This window comes from Cyprinodon variegatus, unplaced genomic scaffold, assembly GCF_000732505.1.
Source record: "Cyprinodon variegatus isolate N-32 unplaced genomic scaffold, C_variegatus-1.0 Scaffold547, whole genome shotgun sequence".
NCBI classification, from domain to species: Eukaryota; Metazoa; Chordata; class Actinopteri; order Cyprinodontiformes; family Cyprinodontidae; genus Cyprinodon; species Cyprinodon variegatus.
The window spans coordinates 410,917-411,797 of NW_015151000.1; positions in this window are offsets into that span (position 1 = coordinate 410,917).

The following is an 881-nucleotide window of genomic DNA, read 5'->3' on the forward strand; positions in this document are numbered from 1 at the left end:
GTTATTTGAATGTGATTTGATCAATAAGGAAAAAGACAAAGTAAATCTTTAAAGGTTTTCAGGAAAAAAACAACAACCTTAAGATCAAAGTCGGTAATTAATGTCAAATTGCTAATATTAGCTGATGGTAAAATGACACTTTGATGTTCTTGTGCAACTGAAAACAGGAAACCTTTATTTGATTTATTGGAAAATATTTGGAACATATGAAAGTATTTTGTATTTAAGTTAAGTTTTGTTTTATTTACAGTGTTTGAGCTCAAACATGGTTGGAAGATCTACGGTTGGTTCCAGTATCTAAGTTTAAATTAAGATGCATTCTAAGGAGCTGAGTGACGCGTTTCACCAGCTGTGACCCAGATCTGTTTCTGCTTGGCCTCCCTTCAAAATCACTCTGATACAATCACACTTCAAACTTTGTGACAAATTATTGCTTTTGGCTAAAAAAATGCATTTTCATTAATCAGATTAAGGATAAACAACCAACTATCACACAATGGTACAGAGAAATATTTAGGGTCCTTCCTCATGACAGGATTAGTGCAGTTCTTACTGATGTGATGTTGCTTCGCTATTTCCCTAAAGAGCTGACAGCACTTCGGTCAGGATCCTATAAGGTGGAAGATCTCACCAGATCTTAACTAATGAACATCCTCCTTTCCATTCCTATGCATCATTTTTCTTTCTTTGATCACCCGGCTAAATATGATTGAGTTGATGTCATGTTTGCAGGCCACTGAAGACATGATTTAAGGTGAATGTGACATTATCCGGCAGCTTCCTGTTTTTGTTTGATCCTGCTCCATTTCCCAATATAATGAAGATGATAGGCAACACAGTGTGGAATTTTCTATTTTTTTTCTGTTTGTGAAAACACAAAA